The sequence below is a fragment of the Melospiza georgiana genome, chromosome 6 (assembly GCF_028018845.1).
Source record: "Melospiza georgiana isolate bMelGeo1 chromosome 6, bMelGeo1.pri, whole genome shotgun sequence".
In the NCBI taxonomy this organism is placed as follows: Eukaryota; Metazoa; Chordata; class Aves; order Passeriformes; family Passerellidae; genus Melospiza; species Melospiza georgiana.
In genome coordinates, this window is record NC_080435.1 from 64,368,049 (window position 1) to 64,383,566 (window position 15,518).

The 15,518-nt window shown below is 41.8% G+C and overlaps 1 long non-coding RNA gene across 1 annotated transcript; it reads left to right on the forward strand.

Moving 5' to 3' along the window:
• The first annotated feature begins 1,862 nt into the window (after positions 1-1,862).
• Positions 1,863-8,354, forward strand: LOC131084381 (uncharacterized). Its single transcript, XR_009114566.1, has 7 exons — positions 1,863-2,047; positions 4,544-4,608; positions 5,225-5,288; positions 5,977-6,052; positions 6,175-6,484; positions 6,825-6,942; positions 8,096-8,354. It is a non-coding gene; the product is annotated as an uncharacterized LOC131084381 (long non-coding RNA).
• Positions 8,355-15,518: the final 7,164 nt, after the last annotated feature.

Below are 15,518 nucleotides of genomic sequence, written 5' to 3' on the forward strand. Positions count from 1 at the left end.
AAAATATAAAACTAGAAATCCGAATATATCATCTATATGTCGATATCAATAAATATTTAATACATATAAATATAAGTAAAAGAAATCTATTGTGTCAAAAGAATATACCTATTATTATATAAAAAGGTATTCTCTCCAATATACATAATATCTATAAATATAACAAATGAAAATTACAAATATAGATGTGAATAGAATTATGACAAACAAAATTATTTTTAAAATTTTAAATGTGTTTTAAATAAAGGGGTGTCTTTGCTTTTTATTTCGTTAGAGGCAGGGGTTTTAATTCTAAATAATATAAGTACTATAGAAATGTAAATCGACATACAGAAATATATAATAAATATATAGAGATACAAAGATATAATGCCAAACTATGAATAGAAATCTATGTAAGTAACATGAAGAGATGCAATATATAATACAATTTTTATTATACAGTATTATAAATTCTAAATATAAATGCGAATATAATTGTGAATAATATATGATGGGGGCTCGGAGCAGCCCAGGTGTGAGCTGTAATGATGATGGGGGCTCGGAGCAGCCCAGGTGTGAGTGTGAGGATGATGAGGGCTCGGAGCAGTCCAGGTGTGAGTGTGAGGATGATGAGGGGCCGGCTCCTGCCGGGGCGAGGCTGTTTTAGGGGGAGGCTTTGCCTCAGCTCCCTTTTGCATGGAGCTGCTGAGTGGAGGGGTTTATGGGGTGCTCCCGGCGCTGTCTCATGGAAGGACTGCGGGAGCTTCCCACAGGGTCGGGGGCAACACCTGGATCCGCGCTTGGGTACGTGGAGCATCGCTTAAAGGAGGCGCCGAGGGACGAATCTTTGTGCCCGGGAGCAGCAGCCGAACAGGTGAGCCCGTGTGGGTTCGGAGCGGGGAATTTTCTCCTTCCCCTTTGCAATTTCATCTTGCCAGTCCCTCCCCGGGGCCCCAGGAACAAAAATGGAGCTTATGAAGACAAAAGGAATTAAGGAGAAGGAAGCAGCTCCTCTTCTTTTATTGTCTGCGTTTGACCTGAGGGGATCCCTCTTGACTTGTGGTTTTAAGGGTGTTGATTGCCGGAAAAGCTGCCTTTTCCAGGCTGTTAGGGGTATCCCGGGGGTGACAGGGAATCCATGCGTTCTATTCTAAGGGGAATGGGAAAAGTATTCTTGTGGTATTCTGGGTTTGATTTGAAGGCAGCCACCCCATTTGCACCACCCTCGGGTTTAAATGGAGGGGGCAGCCCTGGTGTCCCTCCTTTTCAAGGGTTTGAATGGAGGTCGAAATCGCCCTTTCCCATCAGTCGAAGGCTTTCATTTGGGGAGCGCCCCTTCTTTTCTGCTCTCCTAGGGGGTGAAATTGGAGGGGAGAACACATTTCTTTGCCCTTGTTGAAGTGAGGTGCGCCCCGTCTGCGGTTTCGGGGCTGGCTTGCGGGAAGCCGCAGCTCCGGCAGCGTTTGCAGGGCTGCAATGGGGCTGTGCCGCTGCATTGGAGGGCGCTCCCCGTGCCCGCGGCCCGGCGCGGAACGTTCCCGCTCGGGAGCGCTGCTGGCACGGCCCGGGCAGCTGCCGGGGCTCACGGGGGATTCGGCGCGGCCGGGCCGGCCGAGGGCGGCAGGGGCGGAGCCGCGCCGGTGCGAGCCGTGCGGAGCCGAGCGGAGCCGGGCCGGGCCGGCCAAGGGCGGCAGAGGCGGCGCGGGCGCTGCTGCGCCGGCCCGGGCGGTGCCGGCCGCTCCGTCCGCTCCGGGCGCGGGGCTCGGGCGCCGCCGGTAGCCCCGGGCCCGGTGCCGGCCCCGCCGGGCAGGGGCAGCGGGCGGGGCTCCCCGGGACGGCGCCGGCCCCGCGTGCCGGAGCAGCCGCCGCAGGAGCCGCTTTCCTGCCGGGAGCCGCGCTCCGTCCGGGGCCGGCAGCGAGCGCGGGGTTCGGCCGCTCCACGTTCGGCGGTGCCGTGGCTCGGAGGCGCTTTGGAGGCGTTGATGGCATCGCTGGGTTCGGTTTGCAGCGGCTGTCCGCTAAGGGATATGGGGTTCTTCCTGAGTGGGCACGGTTCTCGGTGCCGGTAGGGATGATAATGGTTTGTTTTGGATTGGGTTTTGTAGTCGGATATATATTTTTTTGCCGGGGTATTATGTTTAGAAGGGCGCGCGATGTTTTTTACGGGTCGTAGCGCGAAGCAGCGGTTCGCATTTTAATTCTGTTGCGGTGGCTTTTATTAGCGTGAGTGTGTAGTGTTTGTTTTGGGTGGCTTGGGGAAGCGTCCTGTCGTTCATAGCAGCGGGTTTTTAATCTCGATAATTGCATGTGTGTTTATCGTCTTCCAGGGCTTTTATTTGTTTGGTTTGTTTGATTGTAGTGTATGTTTTATGGTTACGGGTAATTTGGGGGACATTGTTTATGGTTACGTTTGTCTTTAGTCTTTGTGTTTGTACCTAGGTGGTATTTTTATTTTGATAGCTTGAGGCACTATGGGTTTATTCAGTTGGGAATAATTTTTTTGTTGCAGATTTCAGTTTATTTGGTTTTTGGTATTATTCTTGTTGTTGCTTTCTTTATTTTCTTTTTTTGGTTGTTGTTGTTGTTGTCTTTTAATGTATTTGAGTATTGTTTATCAGGGTTTATTTTGGGAACGTGGGTATTTATATGGTGGGTTTTTAAAGTATTTATTTATTTGGGTAGTTAATTTCTTAGTTTTTAGTGGTTGAGATGTTTTTCCATTTTGTTAATTAGTTCAGGTTTTAAAGTTATTTTTACAGAGGATTGTTTATTCTTTGAGTTAGTGTAGAGGTAGAATTGCGTTGGTTTTTTCTTTTTTAGTAACGTTCAGGGTCAGTGGCACTGTCTTGAGTTTAGTAGATTGGTTTGACTTTTTTTTAGTACTTTTTGTAATTTGCTGTGTGTGTTTCTAGAGGATTTTCTTTTATTTTGGTTCCATTTTTCTGTCGTGATGAGAATTGTTATTGAAAAGAGTGTTCTTTGTTTTTTCGCTGACACTTGTTTGGCTGTTGGAGGTATCTTGATGTTTTTGGAAGATATTGGTGGGAATTTGATGCTGTTTGTTCTGTCATTTCATTTAGGAATTGGATTTTAAATATACAATTATGACTCTAACTAAATTGAAACAAAAGAAATAGATGTGTAGCAATGGGAATGAGTCAATTTTATTTTTATATATTCGGTCAATTTTTAAAATTTAACATGTAACATGAGTCATTATATGTTACAATAAGTTATTCTAATTTTAATAGAGTATTGTGTATGTTTTTAGATATATGAATAGAGAATATAAATGTAAATACAACCCAAACAAAAATACAAATATATAAATGTATTGCAACTATATGCAGATATATAAAAAATTAATAATAAATTGTAAATATAAAATAACATAAATTGATACAATATATAATACAAGTGATACTGCATATATTTTATGAAAAATATTATAGGAAATGGATATAAAATAGATATAAATACGGATGTGATATATCTATCTATCTATATCTATCATTTGTTGTATATTATGATAAATACAAATATAAAAAAACATTTAGGTAGTTTAAAATAATGGATGGTTTTGTTTTTTCTTTGCCAAAGCAGGGGTTTTCGTGTAAAAATTACAAATACAAATAATATAAAGGTAGAAATATGAGTATAGAAATATATCATAAACACGTTAAAGATTTATATAAAAATTAGAAATATAAGGAAAAATAAGTTGTAGCAGTAGATATGGTAAATAATTTAAAAAATATTTCCCGTATATTTTTTGAATAAGGTGCATATTATATATAGTTATTAATATAATACATCAATATAAACGATAAATATATATAAAATATCAACAATCTATAAGAAGGAATAAAAGCTCTATGTCACGTGCAGCAGTAGAAAATTTCAGGCTCCCAGGGAATAAATAGTTTTCTTTAAATCATTTTCGTTTTGGAGTTTTTTTTTTTTTACTCTCGGGTAGCCTGAAAGTTTCTACTGCTGCTTTTTTATTCTAAAGGTGGAAAGGTAAACCAAGATTAGAAATATAACAAAGGGGAAGGGAAAGGAAAGGGAAAGGGAAAAGGAAAAGGGAAGGGAAGTGGTGAAAAACAGAGTGAAAAAAGTAAAAAGAGTTGGAGGGAAAAAGAGAGGGCATTGGGGAGGAGCGGTGCTGCCTCAGGTCCTTCCCCGCCCGGGGGCGAAGGACCCGTTTGATGCCCAGGAGGGACTGCAGCTGCCGGTGGCTCCCGGGGGACGGAGCGGTGGCTGTCAGCCCGAGACTCCAACTCCCGGCAGGCCGTGCTGCTGGCGCGGCGTGTGACGCAACGGCTATCGCGGCACATGAGTGGCTGCCAGCCCGAGACTCCAACTCCCGGCAGGCCCTGCTGCTGGCGCGGCATTTGACGCATCGGGCGACGCGGCCCGGCATTTTTCTCTAAATCGGCAGTAAATACAGCTGAGTAAAATTAGCTTGGTTTTCTTCCTTCTTTTGTAACTGAACTGTTTTTATTAAAAATCCTATTTGAATATGTGTCCTGTAATATATCGTCGCTTTTCTTGTTTACAGGGTACTGAGAAAATACGTCTCCCTTAGAGTCCCACGGAAAGGTTCTCAGTGCGCTCTCTATCAAGGTATGTATTTACAAATAAGTGATTCCTTTAGATATTTGCCTGTGTACCTTTTCCTGTAATTCAGAGCTTGCGTTCTGTGGGTTTTATGATAAACCTGTAAAACGTAAAAATGGTTTTGCAAGTCTTAAACCTTGAAGGCAGCAATAAGTGGATTTAGAGCCTGTTCTTGACCAGACAAAGAGAAAAAGTGTGACTTTGATGCTGAACTTGTCATTTTTCATTTGACTTGTCTTGAATGATTTAGGAATAGAGAGAACTAGAAAAAGAGAGAAATAGAATTGATTATTGAGCACTCCTCAAATGCTCACCATGATTCAGTGTAGAGCCAAAGGGAAGGGTGATGGAAGAGAGCTCTGTGCTTTGGAAGGAAATAAATTTAAACCTGACCTCCTCACAGAGTCTCACTAACTTCTTTTGTTTTAAAATACAAAATACGATTAGGAAGTGTTGGAAGTTAGTGTTTTGGGAAAGAAACGGCAGTTCCACAGAACATTGCATTGAACAGAGGCTCTGGGAACGCTTCATGTTGTAAGTGCTGTCACTGCAATCAGTAGGTGGTTCAGCCTTGAAACGTGCACTTGGCCTTCTATAAAGCACTGTTTTGTTTGCCTTTCAGTGCTATGAGTCTTGATAAATTGGAGAAGAGCCCAAGAGAAATTTTTCATCCCTTGATATAAAAGGTAGGAAGTGACTTTTTTAGGTTTGGTTCTTTTTCTTTATTATTTTCTGGAAATAAAAGTAATTAAGTATAGGTACTACTGGTTTGTTTCTTCCAGTAGCAGGTGATAACAATAGCAGTAGTACTAGTAAAAATAATAATAGAAATAATAATAATAGTAATGTAATACTACGTAAACTGTCTTTATCCATTGAACTGGCCATTTCAAATCAAAACTTCTAAACACAAATCAAACCATCATCCTTGTAGAATCTTTCACAGCAGCGGGCTAAAGATCCTGGTTTTGTTGACAGGATTTATTGGTTCTGGAAGAACAAGAGGGAAGTACAAGCCTAACTACTTCTAGCTCACAGAGCCGTCCAGTGAACCCAGCTTTGTGTTTTGGTGGGCTTGTGATGACTTTGAAATCAATTGCTCATTCCAGTAAAAAAAATTCATGTTTTTTTAACGTGACAGCAGAAATAACTTTAGGCACCAACTGAATAATAATAGATCACCAGTTTAAGTTAAAAATTCATGCTATACTATCAAATTTAAAGGTAAATTATTATGTGTTAGGTGATGGTATAAAGTGTATGTTCTAATGTGTAATGCAAAGATACTTACGTACCTGAAAGTCCTTAGAGGAAACAAATTTTTATGTCTGCTGTTTGATTGTTTACCATACGATATTTGGTTTCATTTCCCAGGGATCGGTGAATTTTAACTTTGGAGTCCCCTATGCTAAGGATGCTCAGCTTACAGGTGATGAAATGTTCAGTAATGGTGAGTTTTTCACCTTCTCTTTAATTGCTATGCTGATCTGAATAAGAAAAAAAAAAAAACAAAAGCAAGAGAAAAAAAAGGATGGTTTATTATTTTTTACGCTGTTATGTTTGTTTCCTCAGTATTTGCTGCAGCTCTGCTTACCCAAGCTTTGGGTTCCTTCTGTCCCACTGGGAGTTGCCCAATTTGGTTGCATCTGGTGAAATTCACCCTGAGACATTACAGAACTAGCTCCAACTACGTGAGAGCCATTTGCAGTTCTCTCCAGACGCCTGGAGAATGGGCGACGTTTCTGAGGATCCGGCGAGCGTGCTTCTATCAAAACTCAGTCTGTGAAATTCCTGGGGAAAACCCTTCTGTGTCCTGAAGGGTTCAAACTCTGGTGAGGATCCAGTTATCAGGTGCTCACCTGGATGGTTCCAGCTCCCAAAGGTAACACTTGTACTCTTGCCCTGTAGTTTACATCTATTGTATTTTTGTTATTTTGCAGGATTTTTTGTCTTTGCAAAATATTGTGCATTTCACTCTTTGGAACCTCTCAGATGGTTCTTTGGTGCAGCACCACCCCATGGGACACTTGGCTGCTGTCCTGAAGGGGTTGGTGGCTAGAATTGTAAATCCTGGAGAGTTTATAAGTCTTCTGTCCCCAGGGAGGTGTCATGCTTTGTTTACTTTTGTTCTGTTGGTTAGGTGCTGCTTCTCGTTGCAAGTATGAATTTCAAACTGCCCTGTTCTTATTTTAACTGTTTTCCTGGTTCTCTCCGTCCGGCAGGGAAAGACTCTCGTATCCTTGTCGTCGGGCTCAGTGCTGTCCAAGAAGATACAGAGACTAAAAAAATCATAAGAAGCAAAATATGACTGCAGGGAAAAGAAGCTGGAGAGAACAGAAGGTGATATTGTTATCCTTACCCTGTATTAGAGACATCCGCTGTGCTTTGATGCTGGCAGCTGCCAGGGGCTTGTTAGCTCTTTGTAGACAGGTGTAGGTGTTCACTTGTAGGTTTTTTCTCTGGACAAGGCAATTCAAACTTTGCTCAGCTGATATTTGCAGATTACTCTCTAGCACAGTCCAGCATGACATTTCTGAATGTTGTAAAAATACCATGTTACTTGGAAATTGCTAATGAAGAGAAGCTTTAGGGGAAAATAAGATTTCAGGGTTGGAAGATGTGAGAAGAATTGTGTGGGGATGTTAGACTGAAGTAAAGCACACTTGAAGCTGGGCTGGCACGCTGGCAGGTCCCCTATTAAACAGTAGTGCTGAGATTAGCCTGGGGGTTGCCCATTGTTTCTGTAGAAATCAATGTTTCCTGGTCTTGAGAGGTAAGCTGCTTTGAAAAGCTGGAAGGTGCAGCATGCTGACAATCCCCGTGCTTTGGATTAAAAGTAGATTTCAGAAGGGTCCTAGGCTTTTGTCTTTTCCTAGAAGTCGATGTAATCCTATCGAGGAGTTTTTAGTTCTGTGTTGCCATGTCATCCATCAGAGCCCTGTTGTACTAATCTTCATACAAGTACAAAACAAAAAATCAGACCCTGTCCCAAGCACTTAGAGCCCAGAACACGATTTCCTCGGGCTGCCATTTGTGTGCCATCGGTACTCACCACGAATTGAGCCCTGTGGCTCTGACAGAGCCCCTGGATGCTGACGGAAGGGGGCTGGTCACAGACCCTGGAGGTGCCTGTCCCCCAGGGAGGGAGAGGACGAGGCAGTGTGGCCTGCAGGGAGGGTCTCGTCCCCAGAGAGCAGCCGGTGACTCCATCCATGCCCGGGGCTCCGGGTGCCCCCTCGAGGTGGACGCCTGCCCTCAGGTTTCCCTCTGGGCACCCGGGGAGGGAACCAGGTCCATCCGTGTGGCAGCTGCAGGGCCTGCAGGCTCTGGGCCCTGGAGCCGAGTGAGCCTGAGCTGCTGCATGCTTGCTGTGAGCTTTGGGGTGAGCGTGCATCACTGCAGGCCTGGGATGGATTGAAATGCGCTGAGGAAAGCACAGGGAGGGAGGGAGGGAAGGAAATGCTCTGTTAACATGTGCCAATTCTTCTGTCAGACTCATCACGGCGGGACAGCGTGAGGACTGAAAGTGTAAGAAGATGTGGAGGGAAAGAGAGAATCTGACAGGAGCATCGGACGCACGAGTGCAGGAATTTTGCTTTTTTGCTTGGATGTAAACTCAGGCGTTGAAAGGAATTTGGGAGTGAGAAGGGACATTTCAGAAGGAGAAGAAGCAAAAGAAGTTGTTGTTGTTGTTACAGTCCTGGCAAAATCTTTTGTTCTAGCTAATAAAAGAAGTTAGTTTAAAAAACAAAAAGGAAAAAATGTAGTGGTTTTTTTTTTCCTTCACTATGATATTCATTGGTGGTATATGGTGTGTTCTTTAATTTCTTGGTAGTATTAAGTCTGTGTAAATTGTTTTTTGAGTGAAGCTGACTTTCTGGATGGGTTGGTTTGTATTTGAGGCAGGATTAATTTCAATAGGATTCTTTCATAGATTTCTGATGGGTATTACTGGGATTTTGATTTTGTTTGCTGTATGTATAAACCTAGAGCTTTGGTAGGGCCAGCTGGGCTGCTGGAGTTTTGGGTGTGAATTTATTAGATGGCTTTTGTTAGATGCAGTTTTTAATTTTTGAAATGTTTTTCAGTGTAGTGGTTTTAAGGTGGTTTTTAAGAATTCATTGTATTGTTTTCTGTTGTTTGTAGTTGGTGTATGATAAGGGATGTGGTGTGAATTTTTGAACATTATGGTTTTGGTGTTCCTAAGTTCTGATTTCTTTGTGGTTCAATATTTTTTTTTATTTTTATTTTTTGGGACAGGGGCATTTATATGGTGGGTTTTTATAGGCAATATGTTTTTTAATTTAGGTAGTGATATTTTTTAATATTTTAATAGTTTAGGTTTTTTATTTTCATGGTTTTAATTATTTTTTTTAATTTTTTCAAATAACTTTTATAGATGACATGTTATTATTTGTGCATTAACATAAATGTAGAGCTTTGGGGACTTTTTTTAGTAATGTTTAGGGTCAGTTGTGCAGTTTTGAGTCTAGTGCGTTGGTTTGATTTAATTTTTATTGGGTGTTTGTTTTTATTAGCAGTTGTGTCATTTTCAAGGTGTGTTTGAGTTTTTTGGGGTTTTTGAGATACTGGTTTAGGAGGAAGTTTATGATGAGCATGTGCGGAGGTTTTGGGCTACTTTATAGTGGGATTTAAAATTTATTTACAGTTAGGTTTATTTGAGTTTTTATTAGGGTTCAATGACGTTGTGGGATATTTGTTCCATTAGTAACAGAAATAGGTTTTGTTTTGCTGTGCTGCCATGGGATGGGCGTGTGCTGCGTGCCGGTGCTGACAAAGGTACAGTATTGTTGTGGCTCTGGTGTGTCGGGTTAATGAACTGACATGGTTTAATATAGAGATGAAAACAGAAATAAATATACATTTAAAAATAAATATAACATTAGAGTGGTAAACATAAATATAGATAACAGATACATACATAAAACTAAAATACATAGTATATAATTGTAACATATTATCATATAGATAAATGATAGTCTATTTTATATATGTATATATACACAAAGATAAATAAATATAGATTGTAGATATAAAAATATTTAAATAGAGTTAAAGTAAATTGGGGTTTTTTTTTAGGTTATAGGCTAGGAATTTTAAATAAATGATAGAAATAAAATATAAATTCAGATATACAAATATATATAGAAATACAAATATCTATACATATTTAATTTAAATAAATATAAGTAAAAATATATATAATACGGAAAATATATATCTATGATTATATTAGAAGGTATTCTCTCTAATATATATAATATCTATGAATAAAATAAATAAAAATATCCATATAAATATCATTATAATTTTGAAAATTAAATTTACTTCCTAAATTTTAAATCTGGTTCAAATAATGGGATATCCTTGGTTTTTATTTGGTTAGAGGCAGGAGTTTTATTTTAAATAATATAAGTAATATAGAAATGTGGATCTTAAGATAGAAATATATAGTAAATATATAAAGAGAAATTGCTAAACTATGACTATAAATTTAAATATAAATATATGTAAGTAATATGCAGAGTTGTAGTATAGAATATAAATAACATTATATGGCAATATAAATTATCAGTGGGAATATAAATATAAAAATATGTAAATATAGTTTTAGAGAAAGGGAATGTTTTGGCTTTTATTTAAGTAGAGGCAGGGTTTTTATTTTGAATATTATAAGTGTTCCAGAAGTAAAAATCTTGACGCAGAAATATTTAATCAATATAAAAATTATGAATAAAAATATATAAAAAATATAAATACCTACTCGCATCGGATGTAATCTAGAATATAAATTTATTAATAAATTGACATTGGTAAAGATAAATGTATAAGTAAGCAATAGACATTAATATACATTATAAATACAAATATGAATATAAAAATTGAACATGAGGATAAAATCTATTTAAATATTGTTTAAAACAAAGGGTTGGGGTTTTTTTTATTCTTCTTGTGTTAGAGGCAGGGTTTTTATTTGAAATAATATGAATGTAGATATTATTGTTATATATTTCTAAATATTGAGATATACAATCAAGATATAAATATATATATAAACACAAAATATAAATAAATACAAATAATAGGAAGAGATGTAATGAAGAATACAAATAACAGTATACATAAGTATACATTTTAAATGTAAATGTGAATATGAACCTGAAAAATAGAATTTAAAAAAATATTTAAATTCAGTTTTGAAGAAAGGGGTTCTTTTTGGCTTTAATGTGGATGGAGGCAAAGGTTTTATTTTAAATAATCCAAGTGTTACAGAAGTAAAAATCGTAACAGAAATAGATACTTACTATGTAAAAATATTTATAAAAATATACAAATAAATTTAAGTTGTAGGGATATATGCAATATGGAATAGAAATGTATTTATAAAAAGAAATGTGTAAATGGACAGTGTACATCAATATACATTGTAAATAGAAATGTGAATATCAATATGAAAAAATATTTTAAAAATATTTAAATATTTTTTTAAAGAAATTGTTGGGGTTTTTTTTTCTTTGTTTTTTTTTTTTTTTTTTTTTTTTTTTGTGTTGTGTTTTGTTTTGTTTTGTCTTTTATCCTATTAGGCTAGAGGCAGAAGTTTTTTTCCCCTCTTCCCGGTTGTTTTGGGGCATTTATTTCAGAGCAGTTTTCGGCGGGGATCGCCCCTGTTCTTTTTTGCCGCCTTCGCTGCCCGCAGCCCCGAGGCGCGCTGCGCCCCCGGCTGGGGCGGGCGGCAGTGCTGCCGCCTTGTGGGCAGACGCGGTACTGCAGGCGTGCAGCGAGAGGCGGCCAGCTTGGGAGTGGCGCGTGGGCGATGTCGCGGAGTTTTGGTTGACCTTCTCAACAGGGCGGCAAAAAGGGCGGGAAAGTGGAGGACCGGGTGGGTGTTTAACTGCACTGCCTGCACGGAATACCGACATCATGGCGGCCCCGACGGATTTTTCTGTGGCGTTTCATGTGTACTCGAGACATGCTGTGTGCTCAGGGGCGCCGTGGGCGGGCGTATTTCGGCGGGTTTGTGAGAGGCATCTGGGTAAACGCCTCGCTGTGCCGGGGTCCTCTCACGTCGGCTTTCCCGCCCTGAGGGAGCCGAGCCGGGCCGAATAGTTCCGAAGAGCCGAAGAGCCGTGTGTGGGCGAAAACAGCCGAGTTTACCCGAAGAGCCGAGTGTGGCCGAAAACAGCCGAGTTTTCCCGAAGAGCCGACTGCGGCCGGGAACAGCCGAGTTTCCCCGAAGAGCCGACTGCGGCCGAAAACAGCCGACTGCAACCGAAGAGCCCAGTGCGGCCGAAAACAGCCGAGTTTACACCAAGAGCCGATGATAGCCGACTGGAACCGATAGCCGAGTGTAGCCGACTTGAGCCGCATTTAGACAACGTGCCGAATACGACCGAGTTTAGCCGAAGAGCCGAACTGAAACGAGTTTAGACCAAGAGCCGAAGCAAGCCGAATTCAGCCGAGTTTCATTAAACAGAACCGAACGACGCCGCAGCGCTCTGCATGCAGTGCGCCTGTGCAGACGGCAGGGGGCGCTGTGCCTGCAGTGCGCCGGTGCACACGGCAGGGGGCGCTGTATAAAGTATAAAATATCAACTATCGATAAGAAGGGATAAAAGCTCTATGTCATGTGCAGCAGTAGAAAATTTCAGGCTCCCAGGGAATAAATCGTTTTCTTTAAATCATTTTCGTTTTGGAGTTTTTTTTACTACCAGGTAGCCTGAAAGTTACTACTGCTGCTTTTTTATTCTAAAGCTAGAAAGGAAAACCAAGATTAGAAATGCAGGGAAAGAAAGAAAGAAAAAGAAAAAAAGAAAATAAGGAAAGGAAATGAAAGGAAGAAAGAAGGAAGGACAGGAAGGAAGGAAGGAAGACAGACAAAAAAACCCAAAAACCAGGAGGGCAAGGAGAAACCTACGGAAAAAAAAAAAAAACCAAACAAGCAAACAAACAAAAAAAAAACCAAAACAAAAAAACAAACCCACATAAAAAAAACAAAAACCTCGGGATGGGTGAGAAACCCCCCTCCCCGAAAAATCCAAGATGAGCAAGAAAAATCCCAGAAATACGACAGAAATAAAAACAGGAATAAAACAAAATAAAGAAAAAAAAAAAAAAAAAAAAAAAGAAAAAAAAACGCGAAAAACAAGAACAAGATGGGCAAGAAAAAAACGCAGAAGAAAACCCCATGATGGGCATGAAAAAGCCCAGAATAAACCCCCAAGATGGGCGAGAAAAATCCCAGAAAAAAAAATAAACCAGAAAAAACCGTAAGAAAGGCAGAGAAAAAAAAAAAAAAAAAAAAAAAAAAAAAAAAAAACAGAAAAGTACCCAAGATGGGCAAGAAAAATCCCTGAAAACAGACCAGAGAAAAACCCCAAAATCGGCAAGAAATAAAATCAGAACTAAAAACCAAGATGGGGAAGAAAAAATCCAGAAAAGAAAAAAAAAGAAGGGCAAGAAAATCCAAGGAAAAAAAAAAACAACAAAACACCTGAAAAAAAAACCCCAAGGGGGGCAAGGAAAAACCAAAAAAACCCAACAAGATGGGCAAGAAGAAACGAAGAAAAAACCCCAAGAAGTGCCAGAAAAAAATCAAGGAAAAAGGGAGTAAAAGCCCCAAAAAACAAGGCAAGAAAGAGAGGCAATAAAGGCCACAAAAACTCAAGACAAAAAAAAACAAAAACAAGACATGCCAGAAAAAGGTACGAAAATGGTTCTGCCAGGTGCGATCAAGGTGAGCGGGGTCAGATTCAGGTCCAGGAGATGAACAAGTGTCAGATTAGCTTGGGGCACTGCTGTGCAATGCAGCTGTGACACGATTTATGTTTAAATATAGTTTAAATAAATTGGGGATAGTTTGGCTTTTATTGGGGTATAGGCTGGAGATTTCATAAAAAATATAAAACTAGAAATCCAAATATATCATATATATATGTCGATATCAATAAATATTTAATACATATAAATATAAGTAAAAGAAATCTATTGTGTCAAAAGAATATATCTATTATTATATAAAAAGGTATTCTCTCCAATATATATAATATCTATAAATATAACAAATAGAAATTACAAATATAGATGAGAATAAAATTATGACAAACAAAATTATTTTTAAAATTTTAAATGTGTTTTAAAGAAAGGGTTGTCTTTGCTTTTTATTTCGTTAGAGGCAGGGGTTTTATTTTAAATAATATAAGTACTATAGAAATGTAAATCGACATACAGAAATATATAATAAATATACAGAGATATAAAGATATAATACCAAACGATGAATAGAAATAGAAACCTATGTAGGTAACATGAAGAGATGCAATATATAATATAATTTTTATTATACAGTAATATAAATTCTAAATATACATGCGACTATAAATATGAAAAATATATGATGGGGGCTCGGAGCACCCCAGGTGTGAGTGTGACGGTGATGGGGGCTCGGAGCAGCCCAGGTGTGAGTGTGAGGATGATGGGGGCTCGGAGCAGCCCAGGTGTGAGTGTGGGGATGACGGGGGCTTGGAGCAGCCCAGGTGTGAGTGTGAGGATGATGAGGGGCCGGCTCCTGCCGGGGCGAGGCTGTTTTAGGGGGAGGCTTTGCCTCAGCTCCCTTTTGCATGGAGCTGCTGAGTGGAGGGGTTTATGGGCGGCTCCTGGCGCTGTCTCATGGAAGGACTGCGGGAGCTTCCCACAGGGTCGGGGGCAACACCTGGATCCGCGCTTGGGTACGTGGAGCATCGCTTAAAGGAGGCGCCCGGGGACGAATCTTTGTGCCGGGGAGCAGCAGCCGAACAGGTGAGCCCGTGTGGGTTTGGAGCGGGGAATTTTGTCCTTCCCCTTTGCAATTTCATCTTGCCAGTCCCTCCCCGGATCCCCAGGAAGAAAAGTGGAGTTTATGAGGACAAAAGGGATTAAGGAGAAGGAACCAGCTCCTCTTCTTTTATTGTCTGCGTTTGACCTGAGGGGATCCCTCTTGACTTGTGGTTTTAAGGGTGTTGATTGCAGGAAAAGCTGCCTTTTCCAGGCTGTTAGGGGTATCCCGGGGGTGACAGGGAATCCCTGCGTTCTATTCTAAGGGGAATGGGAAAAGTATTCTTGTGGTGTTATGGGTTTGATTTGAAGGCAGCCACCCCATTTGCACCACCCTCGGGTTTAAATGGAGGGGGCAGCCCTGGTGTCCCTCCTTTTCAAGGGTTTGAATGGAGGTCGAAATCGCCCTTTCCCATCAGTCGAAGGCTTTCATTTGAGGACCGCCCCTTCTTTTCTGCTCTCCTAGGGGGTGAAATTGGAGGGGAGAACACATTTCTTTGCCCTTGTTGAAGTGAGGTGCGCCCCGTCTGCGGTTTCGGGGCTGGCTTGCGGGAAGCCGCAGCTCCGGCAGCGTTTGCAGGGCTGCAATGGGGCTGTGCCGCTGCATTGGAGGGCGCTCCCCGTGCCCGCGGCCCGGTGCGGAACGTTCCCGCTCGGGAGCGCTGCTGGCACGGCCCGGGCAGCTGCCGGGGCTCACGGGGGATTCGGCGCGGCCGGGCCGGCCGAGGGCGGCAGGGGCGGAGCCGCGCCGGTGCGAGCCGTGCGGAGCCGAGCGGAGCCGGGCCGGGCCGGCCAAGGGCGGCAGAGGCGGCGCGGGCGCTGCTGCGCCGGCCCGGGCGGTGCCGGCCGCTCCGTCCGCTCCGGGCGCGGGGCTCGGGCGCCGCCGGTAGCCCCGGGCCCGGTGCCGGCCCCGCCGGGCAGGGGCAGCGGGCGGGGCTCCCCGGGACGGCGCCGGCCCCGCGCGCCGGAGCAGCCGCCGCAGGAGCCGCTTTCCTGCCGGGAGCCGCGCTCCGTCCGGGGCCGGCAGCGAGCGCGGGGTTCGGCCGCTCCAAGTTCGGCGGTGCCGTGGCTCGGAGGCGCTTTGG